At 41.3% G+C, this 21479-nt stretch overlaps 1 protein-coding gene across 2 annotated transcripts in view; it reads left to right on the top strand.

The window, feature by feature from the left end:
- Positions 1 to 19194: 19194 nt before the first annotated feature.
- Positions 19195 to 21479, top strand: part of SATB1 (SATB homeobox 1) — a 123072-nt gene continuing 120787 nt past the window's right edge. Inside the window, exon 1 of one of the 2 annotated variants that reach the window (XM_056800307.1) lies at positions 19195 to 19848. The gene's annotated coding sequence lies outside the window, so the exon portion shown is untranslated. The remainder of the gene's footprint in view (positions 19849 to 21479) is intronic. The other variant, XM_056800305.1, reaches the window with a different exon arrangement.

The following is a 21479-nucleotide window of genomic DNA, read 5'->3' as shown; positions in this document are numbered from 1 at the left end:
AGAAGGTCAAAAATATCTTTAAAGGCAAAAGCAGTGAACTACATTTAATAAGATAAAATGCATAAAGCATAAAGGTAAAGGCTCACACGTGAGTCCAAAAATCAACTTTACATGTACAAAATGGGGAGAATATAGTTAGAGAGTAGCCTGATAAAGGCTTGAAAGTTTATTTGGTGTATGGCAAGCTCAAGATGATATAACAGGGTGCTATGGGGCCAAAAGAGTTAAAGTGATTTGGATCTGTATTAAGAGAGGCAACTTTGTTTCCAGGAATTAAGGAAGTGATTGTCCTGATATGGGCTGCTAAGGGGTATAGTCGATATAGAATGGCAGGCCTGGAGTCAGGAAGACTTATCTTCCTAAATTCAAATCTGGCATCAGACACTTAGTACATGGTGATCCTGAGCAGATTTTAATCCTATTTGCCTCAGTTTCCTTATCTGTAAAATGAGTGGAGAAGGAAATAGCAAACTACTCTAATACCTTTGCCAAGAAAATGGCTGCAGCATCTAAACAACAACAACAAAAGTGACATTATACTCTGCCCTAATCAGAATACTTTCTAGAGTATGATGCTTATTTCTGGGCAAGACAATTTAAGAATATTAATAAGGAGAAGTACATTCAGACAAGGGCAGCCAAAATGGCGGGTTCATGTCACAAGGCGATTATATGATGGAACAAAGGATGCTCCTCCTGGAGAAGGGAAGACAATCATTTTCTTCAAGTATTTAAAGAGTTGCTTCCTATAAAGATTCAAAACTTTTTGTTTAGCCACAAAGGGCAGAACAAAGAGGATTGGGTGAGATTGTAAAGAAGCAAATTTAGTTTTGATATCAGGAAAGGACATCTAAAGTGAATGTGTGTGTGTGTGTGTGTGAGTGTGTGAGTGTGTGTGTGTGTGTGTGTGTAGATCTTCATGGAGAAGACAAAAGACCATTTGGGGGGTATGTTAGGATGGGTTTTCCTCCTTGTTATAGGTTGACCAAATAGGCACTGAGGTTCTTTCCAGCTCTCAAATTCTGTCATTCTATTCGTTTCTGGGTCAGGGAGCAGCTTGAGATCATTACAAGTACTGAACAATTTCCAAACCTAACCCATAAAACAGATAAACACAGGATATTTTTGTATATGATAAGAAAGCATTACTTATGCCAATACTTGGAGGAACCACTATTTCATTGACATGGACCCCTGCTCTCCACCAATGGAAATAACAGCCCCTCTAAGAATCACTACGTGGTCTTCAGGCATTGCTGTAGACAAAAAAGTCATCTCCCTTTGGTCTAAAGTGACAATGAGCTTTCAAAAATTAGCTAGCTAGTATTCAAATGACATACACGTAGTTGATCATTAAACCAATACTTTGTAGCTTGTTAGGACCTGCCAGAGCTTTTTGCTCCACAGAAAGCCTTTAAGAATGTATCTCAATGCCAGAATGAGATACTGAATGAGAACTTTAAAGGAGGATAAATGAATACAAGGTTTACAAAACAAAGTGTTTTGAGAGGTCCAAAGGAGAAAGTGATTATCTTTGGGGAGAATCTTGGAAGGCTATAAGGAGGTGGTATTTGAGTTGGGCTTTAAGAGCAAACTATTCAACAAACAAAGAGGGAAAGGGAAGATCTTTCAGGCATGGGGGATGGTGGGAACAGAGATTCAGGGATGAAAAATCTAGAACATATTCAAGAAATGGAGAGAGAGAAAGAGTAATCAAGTTTGACAGGAGCATAAAGTGCAGGGAGGAGAGTTGAATGAAGCAACCAAGTTTGTACTGAGCTCTTACCAGGAGAGCAGTGTTCAAAGTGGGAGATTATAAATACAGCTACAAAGAAAGAGTTCTTGCTCTCAAGGAGTTTACATTTGAATGAGGAAAGATAATGCAAAAGGGAAATGAAAGGCTTATGAAGAGGGAAGAAGATGCCCTCAGGGAGTATGGTGGCAAAGAGCAGAAAGTGAAACATGGTTGCCTTGGGCCCTTTCTCAAAAAGGACCTTCCCAGAGGAACTAAACAATTGGTTGGCAAAGTTTGGAGGTGCAAGATTGTGGGGGACCGCAAATGTCCAGGGAAAGACTTCAAACCTTACTTAGGGGGCAGTAAGCAATAAAGAATCACTGAAAAATGTTTTGTGTAGAAGAGAGGCATGACCAAATCTTATTACAAATGCAGATAACATCATATTTGCATAGATAATAGGCCTCTTTCAAAATGTGTTGACAGTTTTACTTGATTTTGAATAGTCCTTGATGTATTTTCAAATTTGGTTAGAGCTAATAGACCTATTCACTACTGTATCTGCAAATGGACCAGTTTCTTCCTATGGTTCTAGAGAGAAAGTATATCTCTCACTTGTTCTTTGCAGTCCTGTAAAAACACAGTCCAATGGCTTTACCCAAAGCTCGAGAATGCCTGTTTTCCTTTGCCTCTGAAGTGCTTCTGATAATATTAGTTGGAACAAGGGAAACTTTAAATCCTGAACTCAGCACTTGTCAGATAAAGCACATTTTTCAATATTTCCTTCTTTTCTCTCCCCAAGATAAAATTATGAAATCTTTTAAGGACCTCATGCCTTCTATTTTTCTAGGCAATGACGTTAGGTACAAGTTGAGCAATGGAAAATAATATTTGCAAACCAAAGCAGAATCCCCATGTTTCTCTTCCCTCCATTTCCATAAATAAGAATTTTGAATGCATTCAAGGTGACATAAAGCTGTGAAACTTCATGGGAAAATCATCTGGTTTTCCCATGCCCATAAGTGATTTATTGTGTATTATAATAATACCCATGATATTACTTTTTAGCAAGTAATAATGTTACTCCTCATATCCAAAGACAGTACAACTGAACCCCACCAATCTGTCATGTTATTATTTTTAGGAATGGGACTAGGTTTTTGTGGGTTTTTGCCATAGTCCCTCTGCAGGTCTTCCTGATGGTCAGTGACATGAACCTAGGAGGCACTTCTCCATAGTTATGGGTCCAGACTATGGTCAGAGAACAAAGCAGGGTCTTCAGTAACTAGTAATATGTATCCTATCAGAATATCCCCATATTTGTTAAGATAGTGTGAAAGAGATAAGGAATTCTTAAGGCTAAAATATAGAAAGAGGCAACCTAGAATGAAGCCAGAAATCCAGCAAACTACTTTATGAACTACTCTATAATCCTAATTCTCCAGTAGATCTGTGATATCAATCACAATATGGCTTCCTATCATATGCAACTTTTGCACATGTTCTCCTTTAGTCAATGAACCCACCATGCTCAGCATCTCTATCCAGTACTCTCAATATTGTAGAGCTATCATTGTAACTTTAATGCCATCCATATCCTAGCCCTCCCCTTTGCTGCATCATGAATCCATCATTTTTCTCCCCAATCACATATTCCTTTGATGACCATTTTTACCCTGCTTTCCTGTGTAATTCGTTGTTTGTGTCTGTTGTCTACCACAGCCCTCTCAATTGTTCTTTGGCTACTTATCAGTTTCAACTTATTAACAAGATAAGGAAATAAAACGGACCCTTTAAAATAGGAAAAACTTTGAAAACAGTGTTTTTATTTTAATCCCTGAGTAATTAGTTAAAAGAATATGATGGATGCCTTATCAGAAAAGTCAATCAATACTTAATAAGGCTAGTATTCTAGAATATAGTCTCCTGAACTTGTCATAGTGCACTGAAAAAGATGATCTCAGATAAATGATGCTGATTCTGCTAGCATCATCTGTGGGTCCTACAACTGATATTCTTGCAAACTCCAAAGCCTGTAGAAGGCTTGAAATCAAATAGACACATCAAAGATGCTTCTTCCCAAGCAAATATGAATGAGCAATTTGTATCAATTCTACATACATGTACTGCAGGATCCTATTTGCTAAGTGCCTGTCAGTTTAATTGGCAGGGGTTATTATAAGGTCTTATCATTTCATTAGGCACCAAGACAGCTAGAGATAAATCTTGGCACCTTGAACAGAGCTTTTTTTGACAATTTCAATGGAACTACAGCATTTCAAGTAAAGAAGAAATTTTTACAAAAAGCTTCCCAATGTTTTGGATCTGTCAGGTAAGGGGGGAAAAGTTTTAAAGCATACTTTCAGGACTCCTGGGGTGCTCAATTCATAAAGAAAGCAATTCACAAGAAATGTCACATTTCTTAAACAGTTTCCCATTGTTCTTCAGCTTGTCATATGGGGATCTGGAAAAAAATTCATGCATTCTTGAGAGCTAGGGAAAGAAGCATTTTCAAAAGATTGGGCTTTGGCAATTTGAACACAATATTGGTGATCAGGATATAATATACCCTCTAGGTGGGATACAAACATGAAGCTGGAACTGACCTAATATAAATTGTGTTTTGAAAGTTACAGGCAGGTAGCCCTTGTAGAACCAATACCAGATTATTTGCCTTCTTGCACGGAGGAGAAGAGAGTCCAGAGAGAGAGGGAGAGAATTTGGATCACAAAATATCAGAAAATAAATGTTTAAAATTATTTCTACCTGTAAATGGGGGGGGGGGGCATGCAATCAAAATGTTACTGGGAAAGGTATATGCAGAAGAGGGTGGGAACTTGTATATCAAAGAAGGCTTTCTTTTCATAACTCAGCTAGGGAGGATATCCTTACACTATTACCACCTATGAAATGGTTATGAAAGATTCCTGATCATAAACCCTGACTGATGACAGGATGAATGTGTTAAGGCCCAAATGCAGAAACTGGCTTTTTTTCTTGCACATGGCCTGCACATATATAATGAAACAGAATGGACAAATATGGATAAAAAACCTGAATCAGGGAATAAAAAAGAATTGTTCGTTGAGTAAAAAATAGTGATTTTGAATAATGGAGAATTTTAAACTTGTTAAAAGGTTCTTAGGCACTTGGTTTGTCATCATTTGATTTTGTTGTTGTTGTTGTTTTTGCTTTAAAAAAAAAAAACACCTCTCCTTCCATTTTAGAATCAAAGGCAAAAGAGCAGGAAGGTCTAGGCAATGGGGGTTAAATGACTTACCCAGGGTCACACAGTCAGGAAGTGTCTGAGACCAGAATTGAACCTAGCCTCTCCTGTCTTTAGGCCTGACTCTCAATCCATTGAGCCACCCAGCTTCCCCTGCATTATTTGTTAACTCAGCAGAGTTGAGGCTTTTTAAAAATATCTTTGAGCTATTTTAAAATGCAGTAAAACTCTGACAATTTTTTATTTTACTCTATTTTCAGCTTAAATCACACTTGCCTAGGCCCATGTAGGACTATCCTCTAGTTAACTGGGCCTGAGCTCATGAGATCCCACTTAGGCTATTTAAAAAGAACAGGAACTCAGGACCTCCTAAGGATAATAACAGTTGGAATTTTTATAGTTTTTAATGTTTGCAAAGTGCTTAACTTATATTATCTAATTTGATTATCAAAACAACCCTTCTAAGTAGTTGCTATTATAATCATCCCCATTTCATTGGTAGGAAACTCTGAAGTAAATAGAAGGTAAGTGACTTGTCCATGGTCACACAACTAGTAAATGTTTGAGGCATCATTTGGACTCATCTTCCTGACTCAGAGTCCTACAGGATCCATTGTGCCCCATGGCTATAATAAATTATGTTCTGTCCTAGGTTAAAGTGTCTAGTCAGGCCAAAAAAGTGAGAAAGAGGAGGAAGTTAGGATAACTTAGTGGATTGAGAGTCAGATCCAGAAATGGGAGGTCCTGGGTTCAGATTTGGCCTCAGATACTTCCTAGCTGTGTGACCCTGGGTAAGTCACATAACCTCCATTGCCTGACCCTTACCACTCTTCTACCTTGAAACCAATACACAGTATTGATTCTAAGATAGAAGGTGGTAAGGGTTAAAAAAAAAAAGTGAAAAGGATTATTCTTTCTATTATTCTTCCAACCATGATTCCATGTCATCCTAGTGGGAAGGGGTGGGTGATGAGCAGATTTAATCCCTAACCCATTGCAATCCTTCTATGCAAGATCCAGTTTCTCATTCCCAAAACAGAATGGGATGAGATAGAATAGGAATATTTGAAAAGAAGAGCATACGGAGACTTCTTCTGGTGACTAGCTGTAAGTCAGGATCATCAGAGGAGCCTGAAAGCCTTGGCCCAACTAATCTGGAATGAAATCTGGGTTAAGCATCAACCCAACCTGGCTGATTAGAAGGCTTGAATATCAGAGTGGTAAGGATATAACCTCCTATTTATTTATGCAGAAGTAAAGTCCTTCTAGTGGAAAGAACATTGGACTTACCATTAGAGGACCTAGTTTGTGTCTTGTCTCCATAAATAATTAGTTATGAGGCCTTAGATAAGTCACAAACGCGCTCATTCATAAAAGGGGGAAAACAATATTTGTATTACTTATTTCACAGAGTGGTTGTGAGGAAAATGCTCTGTGAATTCTCAAGTACTCTGTGTGTGTGTGTGTAGGGAGGGGATGGGGCAGAGAGAGACAGAGACAGAGAGAATATATAGAATATCATAACTATTTAACAGAGGGTTGTCTACACAGCACAAAAATATATAAACTTTTAATAACTGTCCAGTAAAAACATAATATTTTCAGTTTCTTTAATTATTTGAGTTGTTTTGCCTGAAGTCATTCTCCTCTTCTCCTTTTCTGGATTCTAGTTAAATCCATTATTCAATATGCAAAGATTATCTTCCTGGCCCTATGCTTCCTCATTCAGCCCCCTTCTTTCTTTATGCAACCACGTGATAGGCTTCCCACATCTCATTGGAGCAATTCACATTTAGTCTGAGATTCCCTCCAATCCTCTGAAATTGAATTCTTAAATTTGTCCTGGGTGAAACTCCATTCTTAAAGAATGTTTGCATAGTGAGTTAAACAGGCTCAAAATTTTACTTGTAGCCACAGTCTTGGTGTGTGTGTGTGTGTAAAACATTTCTCTTCCAGTGTTTAAACAGCCTTATCTATAAAATGGGAGAAGAGCACATTAGAATTTCAGGAGATAATTCATTTTTAAAATGAATCTATAAATATCTATAAAATATATAAATATATATATTTATTATACATTTATAATATATATAATTATATATGTAATATGTAATGGGAGAAGAGCACATTAGAATTTCAGGAGATAATTCATTTTTAAAATGAATCTATAAATATCTATAAAATATATAAATATATATATTTATTATACATTTATAATATATATAATTATATATGTAATATGTAATGGGAGAAGAGCACATTAGAATTTCAAGAGATAATTCATTTTTAAAATGAATCTATAAATATCTATAAAATATATAAATATATATTTATTATACATTTATAATATATAATTATATATGTAATATATATAAATATCTATAAAATGGGAGAAGAGCACATTAGAAATTCAGGAGATTATACATTTTTAAAAATTGTTTTTTGGAATTTGTTTCCAGGTATCTCAGCCCCTCCACGTCTTCCCCACATGACAGAAGGCATCATCAGGCAACACATATGTATCTAGAGATGTCTTTCATAGTTCCACTTCTCAGTTCATTTACTGGAGGTGAACATTCCCAAGTTATTCTTCAGATATTAAATCTGTAGCTGTATGTAACATTCTCTTGGTTCTACTTGGTCCGCTCTTCATTATCTCCTGTAGTTATTTCCAAGTTTAAAAAAAAAATAATCCGCTTGTCATTTCTTAAGGCATATGTGGGCATAATCTTAAAAAAAAGAAATAAAAGGGGGTAGCTGGGTAGCTTAGTGGATTGAGAGCCAGGCCTAGAGACTGGAGGTCCTAGGTTCAAATCTGGCCTCAGACACTTCCCAGCTGTGTGACCCTGGGCAAGTCACTTGACCCCCATTGCCTAGCCCTTACCACTCTTCTGCCTTGGAGCCAATACACAGTATTGATTCCAAGATGGAAGGTAGGGTTAAAAAAAAAAAAGAAAGAAAACATTAGAGTAGGAAGAGGACTCAATGGCCACCCAGTCTAACCCTTGCCCAAAAAGAATTCTCACTATAACTAATTTAAAAAATTTAAACCATAATAGAGAATATTTACATGATACTTTAACATTTACAAAGTGTTTGACATATTTTATCTTGGTTGATCCTTGCATCAGTCTTGTAAGTTCTACTATTGTCCTCATTTTACAGATGAGGAAATTAAGGCTGAAAGGTGTTAAATGATTTGCCTAGGGTCATACAACTTATAAGTATCTAAGGTAGGATTCAAGCGCCAGTCTTCCTGACTCTCAGATCAGTGATCTATTAACCATGGCTGTCCATTCTCTGCTTGAAGACACCCAGTATGGGGAAGGCACACTCCCTCCTGAAGGAGCCCATTCACTTGGGGACGGCTTAAATTATTAAGACTTTTCTTCTTGACATCAGTTCAAATTTGATCAATTGCCACTTCTATCATTTCTACACAATAGATGCCATCCATTTCTATACAAATCCCTTCAGATGTTGAAGACAGGTATCATGTCCCCCCTGATTTTTCTTTTCTCCAAGATAAACATTCCTATGTCTATACCATTTTTATAGAGGTAGCTGTGGCACCCCAGACTCAGGAAGAAGACTAGAGTTCAAATCCAGCTTCAATTACTCACTGTATGATATTAGACAAATCATTTAAATGTTTGCCTCAGTTTCTTTAGCTGTAAAATAGGGATAATAATGGCACCTACCTCACAGGGTCATTTGAGAATCAAAAGGGGAAAAGGTGAGAGAATTTGTATTATAAATATTTTCTCATTTTGTCAAAAGATATATATTTTTTAATTCTCAGCACAGTGTCTGGCACACAATGGGTGGTATATGAATGCTTTTCCCCTTCCTCTTTCCAATAATGCTTATAAGATATAGACTCAAGATCCTTTGACATCATTTATCTCTTCTGGAAGCTCACAAAGTTTCCAGTCTTGCTCAAATTGTGGGGTTCAGAACTATGTATACGTCATATGTGATCAACCTAGGAAAGAGTACTCTTACCTCTTTATTCCTGAAAGCTACATCTCTTCATGATTAAGCTTTCTTTTTTTTTTTCTTTCCTTCCTTCTTTCCTCTTTCTTTCTTGCATGTCTTGCAACTTTCTGATCCTGCAATCAACCTAAAATTCCAGATCTTTTTTTTTTTTTTCAGACAAGTTGCAGTGTTAATGTGGTTGTCTGGGCCTATATTTGTGAAATTGATTTTTGAACCTCATTGTAAGACCTTGTATTGATCCTACTCTAAATTGTATCTTATTTAGTTTAGCCTAATATTCTACTCTATCAACACTTTTTATCCTGCTTTTATCATAAAAGATGTTTACTATTGCTTTTACTTTTGTGTCAGCTAAAAATTGAATGCGGATGTTCCCTAGGCCTTTATCTGAGTCACTGATAAAAGTCAAACACCATAAGGTCAAGCATAGATCTCTGGGACAACCCTCCAGTAGAGAGAGACCTGTCAAATGAACACTGACTCCATGAGAACTACTCTTTACGTCTGATCATTTACCAAATTCTAAATCCATCCAATTTATTGTTGTTGAGGTTATATTTCTCATTATTCTTAAGAAGAATATTTTGAGATATTTTATCCAATGTTTGCTAAAATCTAGGGGAACTGCTTCTACAACATATTCACTTAGAAAACTGTATAAAAACAAATAAATAAAGGAAATAGGGCTATCTGGCATGACCTATTCTGGATAAAGCCATTTTGACTCTTTCTAATCATTGTCTTCTCATATAAATAACCATCTCTTTAATGACATGTTCTAAAATTTTACCAATAACAAAAGTCAAGCTTATTGGACCATAACTTATAAACACTATTCCCTTAAAAAATTGGTACAAAACTGGGCTAATTTCCATGTCCAGGAGTGGTACCTTTCTCATTCAGTGTCATCTTTCAATATCATCAATAATAACAGTCATATTGACCAGTTGTTTTTTGAGGGGGGCGGGGTTTGCATCCAACAATATCGTTTGTGCGGATCACATGACTAGACTTTGTCAATTGCAATTCCTTATTAGCCATTTTGGTTCTGTCATTTTCGATGTAAAGGCAATTCTTCTTGGTAGAGTTTTTGATTGACTAGACTTTGACACTATGACTCAACTGCTTTCTCATTCTGAGACTTCCTTCAGCTCCTGGGGTTTTCTTATCCTGAAACATCCATCCATCTACTACATAGGATCCTTCTTCCATTGGTGAATTCCTCCAAGAGCCTGGAGACCCAGGATGGCTATGCTTCATTACCCCCTGACTGTAATTATGACAGGATTGTGAGCTCCCTGAGAGTAGTGACTGTTCTTTTCTAGGCTTGTATCTTCATCTATAGGGCTTTACACATAGTAATTATTTAATAAATACTTGTTACTAGCTGTGTGACCCTGGAGAAAGTCCTTCCCTTCTTCTACCTTGGAACTGATAGATACTTAGTATCAATTCTAAGAGGAGGTATGGGTTTAAAATATATATATATATATATATATATATATATATATATTTATTGCCTGCCTGCCTGGGAGAGAAAACATTAGCAAACATATGAGCAATAAAGAAAATTGAACAATAGGGCTTCAAAGTAGTTTATTAAAGCATGGTTAGTTGTTCTAATACTTTGACCCTTCAAAGATCGATAATTTCCAATTCTGCTATATTTCCTCCACTTTTATAATATGGCAGGTGGCCATGAAGAGTTCCTATGGACCAAAACCTCATCACCAGGTAGTCTCTCCAGACTTAACAAGATTGGTTATTGAACTACAACCAGGTAACCAAACTCATGCTTGAGGTCTTTCCAAGTAAGGTAAGCAATTGTCACAGCTTGTACTCTGCTGGCATGGCCTTTAAGAATCTACGGTCACCTCCATACCACAATAAGGCTTGGAGAAGGTCTAGAGCAGAAGTGAGTTCCTCACACCACTCTCAGATTTATCTGTCTATCTATCTATCTATCTATCTATCTATCTATCTATCTATCTATCTATCTATCTGTCTGTCTATCCATTCATTCATTCATTCATTCATTCATTTATTTATTTATTTATTTATTTATTTATTTATTTATTTGCAGCTAGGTAACACACTGATTAGAACTCTGGGCCTGGAGTCAAGGAAGCAAGTTCAAATCTGGCCTCAGACATTTACTAGCTGTTTGAACCTGGGCAGGTGACTTGATCTTGGACTACCTATTCCATTACCTATAAAATTAAGATAACAGCATCTACTCAGGTTGTTTAACTTCTATCTGCCTCTGTTTCCTCATTTTCAAAATCTGATATTAATAGCATTTACCTCAGTATCAGAGTTATTTTTGAGGATTAAAATGATATAATAGTTGTAAAACATCTTTGTAACCTTAAAGTGCTTTATAAATGGTAATAACAACAATTATTACAATCCTTTTTTAGATCTAAGTTCTTGTAGAATTGATATTTTCATTGTTTCAGAGCAGGAGTAGGAGGAAGTGGAAAGTGTGAAGGTCAATGTAAATGGAGTATGTCTGAAGATTTCTTTTTATTCCTATGCACAAAGAGACACTGGGACATAGAAGGGAAAATAGAGCTAACTATGATCTGCATAGTGACCAGTCTAATTATGATAGCTTTTTTTTTTTTACATTCATAAAACAACAAATGGTTACAATGTGGTTTGACAGAGCCCTAGTGTGCTGGGTTTCAGGGCATGGTACAAGACCCATCTGTTTAGCCAGGCATTTCCTTGTAATGTGGGAGGACCATCAAGTTTGGTTCTAGACAATAGATATTTATATGCTGTGCTGATCTCTCTGTCCTGGATTTAACGATTTTTGCCTTTAACCCAATAATAATATTTACCACATATGAATATTTTTTAAAATCCTTACAGATAAAAGTAGTAATTCAATTCACAGACCCCTTCTTCACTCCTGATGAATGTTCAACTAACTTTATTCTAACTCTAAATTACCTTACCATTTTGTTGACTTTACAGTTGTAAAGCTATGCATGATTGGTTATGGAGCCACTTATATAACAAATTTACAGATAATCCTTCCACATCTGGGGGTTAGAGGCAGTTTCCCCCACCCACAACAAATCTGGAAAATCCACATAAAATATTTTTGTCCTATTTTCATACCAGAGAAGTCTGATTTTTTCTTTTTCTTTTATGGGGTGTGTACAGCCCTTTATTGTAAAATTTGGGTTATGTATTTGGTCATAGGTTATATTTAGGTCAATGTTATTGCTACTAGGTTTTCTGTAGCATCTGCTGGCTTTTGAGGTTTTTTTGCCAACAATTACTTATTTTAACTTTTTAAAAAAGATATTGCATATACTTGTTGGATTGAAAGATAAAATATGTTGATATTATATAATACTACACATATAGTTTATGTATTTCTGAGTTTCTAAACTTTTCTGTCTCTTCTGATAGACCGCGTATTTTCTGCAGTTTCCTCAAAATCCCCCAAAATATTTCCATTTAATTTCTTATGCCAACCTTAGATATATTGGAACCACTATGGGGAAAAGTCACAATGTGGAAGGATACCTGTATTCTTCTATATATAGTATTTTGAGTATAGTAGCTGTAGCCCTCCCCTAGGGGAATGGACTGTCTTGGGGGGAAAATTATCTCTTCTATATTTAAACTCTTCAAGATAAAAGTGAATCAACTTTTTGTGGGGAGATATATGCAGAAGGGATTCCTGTTCAAGTAGAGGCTATTTATATGGTATCTGGTGACACTTTGATTCAGAATAAAAATGAAAGGCTATAAAGTCAAATTGATAAATTTGATAATGATCATGAAAAGCCATCCCACAATAGAATTGATAAAGCATACCCTTTCTTAGAACCTATGGTGGGGAGAGTCCAAACTGGCTCATTTCCTGTCCTCTTTACACAACAGTTCATGCCCTGCCTCTTTCCATTCCCATACATGGTCCCCCATGACTGAAATTATCTTTCTTCTCCACTTCTACCCTAGCTACCAAGTAGAGTTCAGGTTCTACCTCCAAAAAGCGAACTTTCCTAATTCACTCAGTTAGTAGTCTAACCACTCCTGCTTCCTCCTGGTTTTTATTTATTTTATATAATATGTTTACTTTTACATGTGAGTCCATGTTGTTTTCCCTTAGTCCTCCTAAAAGACAAGTGATTCTTTGTGTTTTGTTGTTGTTGTTTTGCTATTCCCGTTAGTTGGAATAAGTCTGGAGCATAGTAGAAGCTTGAAAAATGCTTGCTGAATTAAATTGATTCAAGTTCTCCTGTGAGAGCTAACAAATATGCCTTCTATTTCCTTAATACAATGAAGACACCAAAGATTTCCCCTAAATACAATATATCCATTGCACTGGAAGCCATAACTTGGGGTAAATATATTCTTCATACTCATTTCCAAACTATTCTTGAGCACAAGGATTGGTTCACTTTAGTCTTTGTATCCTCCACACCTTCCCCCATGCTTGGCTCATAGCAGACACTTAAAAATTGCTTCTGGGGTGGTTGATTTCTCAGCCAACATCCCTCAGTGACAATCCCTCTATCATGACCTATACTATCCATTTTTACTACACACATCCCTTCATTCTTGGTGCCACCATCTATTGATTTCCAGGTCATTCTTCCAACTCATTTTCAGTGATTGGTAATTGCTTCTTTGTCTTCCTTGCCATCCTACCCATACCATCATACCCTCAGAGATGTAAAATTTATACAGATGACCCTTCTAACAACCTCTATCACACAGCTCCTTATTTTCTTCAACTTCAGGAACCTCTTTTTCCAGACCACTTTGGCCAAAAAAGTCACACTTCAAACCTCATCATCTCTTGAAATTACCTCTCCTCCAAGATCTAGGATTTTGAAATTCTCTTCTTAAATCACATTTTTCTGGACTCTTTGGAAGCTTTTTTTTTTTTTTACATGGTTAATAACCTCTTGCCCCCTTCTAAAGAATATACTCTCCTCCTTTGCTTCAGACACTTGAAAAGCTTTTCATTTTCCTCCTACCTTTCTAAGGACCTCTCTGTCTCTCTGGCTTTTCACAAACACTCAGTTTGAGTATATTCCCAAGAATCTGCCCTTTATCTTCTCATCTCTCCCTATACTTTCTCCCCTGGAAAACTCATTTACTCCTATAATAAAACTCTTTCCTTTATTCTTATCAGGTACTATTGCTAAGTCAATAATCCCCTTATCTATATCTCTAGTATAGACTGCTCATGTGAGGTCTAGATCTGCATCTCCAAATGCCTACAAGACATCAAAACCTAGACCTCCAAATTCATCTGAAATTCAATGTGTTCAAAAGTAAGACTCTGTTTGTTTTGTGAGCCTGTTTCTTCTTCTCAAGTCCTTATATATGACTGTTCTAACACTATTTACCTTTTTTCTCCTTGTTTCTAATCTTGGATTATCTTTGATCCTTTTCTCTTCTTGAATCTTATACCTAATCAGTTACCAAGTGCTATGGTTTCCATCTTCATCAGCTCTTGTATCTATTCCTTCCTAATAATCCCCATTGCCACCACCCTGGTGTCATCAAACAGCTTCCCACAGATCTCTCTATATTCCTCCTCCTAAAACCCCTCCTTCATTGGAGGCTGAGGATATCCTTTCTTATGTCAATATCACCACTTTGCTTTTATTCTATTGCTTATATAAAGTTCAAACATTACCTGGAATCCATTGCCATGCCAATCTACAATTGGATGCCACCCTCATTTTCCAGCAACGACTGAGAATAGATCTCTTCTATGAATGCTATACTCCAGAAAGACTACCATATCCCTCAAACATTGTCAGCATTCTTATGTCTCAATGCATTTGCTCAGCACTCTCCACTTGCCTGGAAAGCCTCCCCTTGCCCCCCTACCCTCACCCCCTTTGATTAATTCCTACATCTCCTTTAAAGGCTCACACCACGCCCCCACCACCTTTTTAAAGAAGCTCTCCCTGATTGCCCTCCAGAAATAACTTTTTCCACAAACCTCTTCCCAGCTCTTTGTTTTTTAACTCTGATAGTTATCCTGAAACATCTCTGATGGTCTCTAGACTTTACAAGGATACAACAATTGTTCGTTAAAATCTAGAATCATCTTCTATAATCTTTGTATCTCCTCTATCACTGTCCTCTACAGAATAGCTACTTTGTAAATATTTAGTATTCTAATATATCATTGCATGTGATTGTTTCATAACACTTATGATAGACTATCTTTAATCAAAGTTATTTTTTCAAGGACTAACTGGGGAGGAGAAAGTGGTTTTCAGGAATAACTGATTCCTTGATCTCTCGTGTGGTTTTTTAATTCGAGCTTTGATATTTAGTAGCAACAAGTCACAAACTGTTTCAGTTTCTTCCTCTGTAAAATGAGTCTAATAATACTTGCATAAATTATGTCAAGGGCTTATTGTGGAGAAAGTGCATTGTAAATTTTAAAAGTGTGATTTAGATGTATTATTAATTAAAGTCCTGGCATATTCACAGACAATCACAATCATAGTTCAGCCTTTCATTATTATATGGACTATTTAAAAGTTCCCAACTGGCTTCCTTGCCTCAAACTTCTTTCCCATTCCAAACAATCCTTGGGAATGGTGGTAATACTAACCACATCATTCTTCTTATAGACAATCAGTGGCTTCCTATAACCCCTCTATTAGAATACAAATGAGCTTAATATTTAAGGTCCCCAACAATGGAGAGCTAATCTGTTTTTCTGGTCCTATTTGATACTACTAATATGCTTTTCATTCCAGTCACTTCAGACAGCTAGTCCTACAACTTCATTCTTGTTTCTTCTAGTCCCACGCCTTCACTGTCTCACTCCTAGAAGACACTCTATGATCTGTGCCACTCCTCCAGGAGTAACTCAGATGGCACCCCCTCCTATTGGCTCAGTGGATGGAATGCTAGTTCGGAAACAAAAAAGATCCAAGTTCAAATTGATCTCAAATACTTACTAGCTGTGTGACTCTGGGTAAGTCACTTCTCTTCTGTTTGCCTAAATTTCTTATACAATAAGGATAATAACACCTACCTCACAGGCTTTTTTTGTGAGGATGAAATAAGATTAATCTGTTAAATTTCTAAAGCATTCATATGCCAGGTACTATATAAAATATCTATTAGCTTCCTTTTCACTGTGACCTATCCACTCACAATTGCCTTTGAAAACTCTGGGTTTTTCCTTTTTTTTTTTAAATCACTTTCTCCATCATATCATATTCATTTCCATTTATCTTTTCTGTCTTATATTGGATTGTAAACTCTTTAAGTGAAGGGAATTTATCATCTTTTGACTTTGAATTGTGTCTTATACATCTGTTGTTATTCAGTTGTTTCAGTTATGTCTAATTTTTCAGGATCCCATTTGGAATTTTTGTTGGCAAAATATGCTAGAATGGTTTACCATTTCCTTCTCTAGCTCATTTTATATATGAGGAAACTGAAGCAAATAAGATGAAATTATTTGTGTGGTCAGGGTCACACAGCTAGGAAGTATCTGATGCCAGGTTGAACTCAAATCTTCCTGACTCCAGACCTGGCACTCTATCCACCTTATTGTTTTATACATAGTAGGTGCTTAATTAACATCTAATTAACTGAACTGCTTGACTCAAGAGAAATGTTCCATATTAAGTTCTGAAGTGTTACCTGACAATTAAGTAGACAGGGAGTGGCATATAAACGACATTTTGTGTATTAAAAAAAAAAAAAGCATTCCTCTGCTTTGTACTTCCATTTCTAGTTTACAGAATCAAAAAGTTTTTTCGTAGGCCCATCGCTATGTAGAATAAGAAATCATTTATAGACTATTTTTCCCCTTCCCATTCCAATTCGGATGTTATTCCCAGATGGAGAGGTTGGTGTTGGTTAGGCAGTTTGGTATTTTTGCATAATACAGGCAAAAAAGACTTGATGTAGCTGATGATTTGCGGAGGAGAGATTATTCCAAGAGCTTATGTCTTGTGAAGGAGGAAGTATCAGGTGTATTATTCAAATGAGCATCCCACTTTATAATTTTTTAATGAGTATGATTCTCTATCTTTGGGGGTAGGTGTTTCTGCATGAAATAATGATCATTTGAAAAAGTCCAAACGATGAATTTCAGCTCTTAATGCTTCTGGGGGGTAGGAGGGGGGAGCATTCCCATAAAGCAGCATGGGAACTTAAGACTGTCTGCTCCTCTGCCTTATTTAAATATCAGAGAAAACACAGTTTATTAGATTTGTCTATTACATACGGCAGCTTCAAAGTTCTCCCTGTTTCTAAGCAAAAAGAAAGAAAGGGAAAAAAAACAATGAGCCTGGCCTGCTATCGGGATTCTCCCAGGGAGCTAACTATTCACAGGCACCTGGGAGGGAAGAATCTGGTAGGGCTTTTAGGAAAAACTGAATTCCTGACTTTCCAGGAACTTGACTACAAACTGTGCCCAGGACTCGAAGGAATGAGGATCGAGGCAATCTCCTTCTTACCCTCCTCCATAGTTTCCTTCTCTCTAAATACAATTATTTATGGGCACTTAATGGGAGAGCAAGCCTTGTGTGAAAAGAACACAAGTGCAGCTTCTAAAAATACACAGAGCAGCTTTTAAGCCCTTTTTGTTGCAAACTGGTATTTTGCAGGGCATGGTATAAACCTAACAACTCGGATTCTTGCAAAAAAATAAAAATAAAACAACCCTGAAAAGTAGACTTTTTTCCTTCCTAAATCTCCTTAACCTAAAGTAAATATAGTAGTGATTCTCCGTAGCCATACCTAATGCAAATTTCCCAGAGGGGGGAAAGGTGAAAAACAAAACGAAAAGCCTGTTTGCTTCCTCAAGTGGTCACAGGGCTTATTAGGGGGCTTAAAGCTGGCTCCTTCCCAGGCCCACCCTTCCCAGCGGGAGCTTGGTCCCTTGCACACTTCCTCTCCAGACTTCTGTCCTTGAAATATTGATCACTCTTTCCCTCCTGGCTTCCTTGGGAAACGGGACCCAGACTGCCACGTCCTTCTCACTTGGTTGAAGTGTACAGCAGTTGACAGCGAGGCATGTGGTATATAAATATTGAAATAAATGAGCCGAAGGGGTGGGGGTGGGGGGCCGGATGGACAGACGAGCTGGACCCTCCCTCCACCACGTGCTCTCGGCAGGGTTCTGCTCCCCAGGATTGGGCTAGGAATGGGGGCCAAAAGATACGAGGGGCAGAGGGCAGAGAAGGAAGGGAACTGAAGAAGGGCCGTGGCAGTAGGAACTAACCCTAAGAAGAAGAGAAGCAAGGGGTAGAAAATGAGGAGCCACCCCCTCCTGCCCCATCAAAGCCTGGAGATTAGCTCCATCTCCAGAGGCTGGGTGGGAGAGGAGTGTCTGCCTGTGTCTCTCACCTGACTTCCTTCTTCTCAAGCACACACACAGGCACACACAGGCACACATACACGCACACACACGCGCGCGCACACACACACACACAGTCAGCCCCCCAAAACAACAAGAGGAAGCCGCAGCAGGGGACAAGGGCTGGGGGTCGGGGCGCTGGGGGGAGGATCAGACAGACACCGAGACGCTCCCCCACTTACCCCTCCACGCCTGGGGTGCAGGCTTCGCTTCAAACCTGCAGGCAGATCGCCCTCTGCCCCCACGCCCTCTTTTTACCCTCTCCCTGCCCCCTCCTCATCTCCGACTCCCCCTCCCTGTTCTCCTGCCCCCTCCTCCCTTGCTTCCCCTCTCTGCCCTCCCCTCGGGCTCAGCCCGGCTCGCAGCCTCCCGCAAACCTAACCGGGGAGGAGCGGAGCGGAGCCGGGCGGCGGCGGCGGCGGCGGCCGAGGTTCGGCCCGGCGGGCTGGAGGGCTCCGCTCGATAGACCCCGGGCAGGCGGCCGCGGAGTATCCGCCAGGGGGAGAAGGAAGGAAGGGAGAGGAGGAGAGAGCGAAGGAGGGAGGGACCGAGACCTCGGCACCCGGCGATCCAGACCCCGGCGCCCCAGACGCGCACTGAGCCAGCGGCGGCGGCGGAGGAGGAGGCGGGGGCCGAGGCGGGGAGCAGTGGCGGCCAAGGCGCGGGCGGAGGAGGCAGAGGCAGCAGCAGCCGCGCTGCCCGGCCCGCTCCCGCCTCCTCACCCCAGCCCGAGGGGCGGCCGGCACCCGAGGACCCCGGTGGGCTGCCCGCACCCAAGGAGCCCGGAGGGAGGTCGGCACCCTTGGAGCCTGGGGACTGAATGCCCGGCGGCAGTCCCCGGGGCCGGCTCGCGGCGGGCTCTCCAGCTGGGGCTGCCCGCCGCTCCTTCGTGGACCCAGTCGGCGAGGAGCGCGGCCGGCGGCCGCAACTGTGGAGCGGAGCCGAGGGGAGCGGAGCTGAGCCGAGCCCAGGTCCCCGCCTGCGCCCCCCGCCCCCGCCCCCGTCCCCTCCTCCTCTCCTCTTCCCCCCTTCCCCTCCCACTCGGGCCCTGCCTCCTCCCCTGCCCCCCCACGCTCACACACATACACACACACGCACACATTACCCTTGCTCTTCCCTCCCTCTCCCCCCTCCTCCTTCTCTCCTTTCTCCCTTGCTCGTTCGCTCGCTTCTTGTCTTTCTCTCCTCTTTGAACGCCCACTTCTGATGGGGGAAGAAGACAACTTGAAGTCAAGTTGCAATTAACTTCCGCGGCAGCGGCAGCCACGGGGGCAGCAGCAGCAGCAGCGGCGGCAGTAACAGCAGCAGCGGCGGCAGCAGCAGCAGCAGCAGCAGCAGAAGCAGCAGCAGGAGCAAGAGCCGCCGCCGCCGCCGCCGCCGCCGCCGCCGCCGCCTCCTCCTCGGAGACACCCGGGAAGCCTCTGGGCGGCTGCCCCGGACTCGCCCGCTCGGCCGCCCGCCGCCTGTCAGCCCGCCCGCAGCCGCCGCCGCCGCAGCTCCTATGCCTGAGTGAGTTGGTTCTCATTTGTTTACTCCTTTCTGGGGCTGTTTGTGGTGTGTGTGTGAGTGAGTGTGAGTGTGTCTTTACAAACTTCTGCCTCGCAGCCCCCCAGGCGGGTGCCCCCCGCTTTCCGGCTGACCCCTCGAGGCTCCTTCCTCCTCTGTCCTCCAGCCGGGCGCATTCCTCACCCCCCGCGCCGCCTGCTGTAGACTGGGAGCCCCTCGCCCCGGGGTGGGCCAGAGGGCAGGTGAAAGAGGCCAGGAGGGCTGACTGGGGAATGCCATTCATTCCCTCTCGGGGTGTGGGGATGGAGTGTCAGTCCGCCCGCCCGACCACGACAATCTCCCACTCGCGCGCCCGCGCACTTACACATACACACTCACTCAAACACACACCTGCTGGGTACCCAAGATAGATCCAGGAATTGGGGGTGGAGAGTGGGGAGAGACGATCCCCTCTTGGCAGTAGAAAAGAGCAAGAGACCAGAGTGTCGAGTCTGGGATGGGGGGTCGGTGGAAAGTCGGGGTGCAGAGACTCCCCCCCCACTCACACTTGGGCCTCTTAGCATTGCACTGGAGCATCCCAGGCCGGCCCGGCCCGGTCGAGCGGGGAGTGCGACGCGGGTGGATTGGCCTGAGAAGTTTGTGGCAACTTCTCCATCTCCCGAGCCCGAGCCGCCGCCGCCGCAGCAGCAGCCGCCGCCTCCGCCGCAGCCGAGCCGCGAAGTTGCTGCAAGTAGTTTCTAAGGAGTTGCGGCCGCACCTCGGTGGCAGTGGCAGTGGCCATGGCCATGGCTTGGCTTGGCTTGGCCAGGGAAGGAGCGAGAAAGGAAGGGAAAGAAAAATTGCCTTTCGGATAGAGGAGAGAGTCCCTGGGACAGCACGCCCCTCTTCCCGGTCTTCCACCACCCTGTCGGGCCGCGATCCTGATAGGTGCGGTAATGTAGGCATGCATGACTTCCCCTAGCACCCAGGACACCAGGGCCGCCCGAGGCACTGGCTTCTCGACTAACGTGGCCTCGGATGTGGGGATAGAGCCTTGTGCTCTCTCAGCGTGACCTGATGGTGGGCAGCTAAGTCAAAGGGCACAGGAGAGGAGAAATCATGAGTTGCAGGAACTGTGACAGATCGTGGAGACCGAAGAGTTGGGGACCCAGGTTTCTGGGCTCCGGAGCTTGGGGAGGGTCAGGCTGACCAGAGAGGGGGAAGGGCAAGGAAGAGCCTTCCATACTGTGCCACAGCTGCTTGTGGCCTGGCCTCAGCTTAACCTAAGCGTTGGAAGTTTCACTTACAAGTGTCAACCACAGGGTCGCATCACTAAGTGCCGGGGGTTGAGACTTTGACCCCTGCGCCCTTCCTCTGCTAACTTTCTGCAGCGTTCCAGATGGGTTTCCTGGGAAATGATCTGTGACTGAGACTCCAAAATGATTAGAACAGTGGGGGGAGGAGAGGGGAGGACTGGGAAGACCTTGTAAGAGTAGAGCGATGGTCTGTCCCAATTGCCCTGGGTTCTCCATATGCGTCTTTGGAGGCCAGCAGGGACAGGCAAGCAGAGAGGAGAAGAGGGGAGTTGCTGAAATATGACCATGGGGTTTAGGTTTTAGCCTCAGCAGCACCTGAAACCTGAAGTATTTCTGTTG

The sequence above is a fragment of the Monodelphis domestica genome, chromosome 5 (assembly GCF_027887165.1).
Source record: "Monodelphis domestica isolate mMonDom1 chromosome 5, mMonDom1.pri, whole genome shotgun sequence".
NCBI classification, from domain to species: domain Eukaryota; kingdom Metazoa; phylum Chordata; class Mammalia; order Didelphimorphia; family Didelphidae; genus Monodelphis; species Monodelphis domestica.
Note: the sequence above shows the minus strand (reverse complement) of the source record. Positions and strands in the feature narration are given on the sequence as shown.